Below are 568 nucleotides of genomic sequence, written 5' to 3'. Positions count from 1 at the left end.
TAGCCTAATTTAGAAGTTTGCACCTCGTTGAGAACATTTGGGAAAATACTGACTTGGAGAAAATACATTCTTAGCAGCACAAAAAAAGACAATTGGTGGAAATGGTAACAAATTATGCAGCATGTTTACCCTTCCTTATGTCCACGTTTTAAATGAGTAACTTGCCTCAGCAGGTACATAGCCGTTTAGAATAGAGAAGCTTTTATTTATGGAAGTTTATTCATGACATAAACTGATGCTATTCTGGGAGTCTAAAACCATCAATGATTTTAGAGCCTCATGTAAAATTAGATTTTTTTTACTGAGTCTATAATAGTTGATAAAAAAGTCTCACTTTTAGACAACTTTTGCTGCTTTTTTATATTTAGTTCTTTATCTTATTGGGAACAATGTGGGTGCCTGATCCTCTTTCCATTATAAATGTTCTCATGTTTAGGTTTTCCCTTTTAAAGCTGGTTTTGTTTCTTCCCTCTGAACAGACTTTGTAGTGGAAATTTGTATTTTATAGATTGTAACATACTAGTGTTTCCACTTAAATGAGCTTTCCAACTCATTTAAACTTCTTATC

The sequence above is a fragment of the Oryzias melastigma genome, linkage group LG5 (genome assembly GCF_002922805.2).
Source record: "Oryzias melastigma strain HK-1 linkage group LG5, ASM292280v2, whole genome shotgun sequence".
Taxonomy (NCBI): Eukaryota; Metazoa; Chordata; class Actinopteri; order Beloniformes; family Adrianichthyidae; genus Oryzias; species Oryzias melastigma.
The sequence above is the reverse complement of the archived record's forward strand: the minus strand, read 5'-3'. Positions refer to the sequence as shown.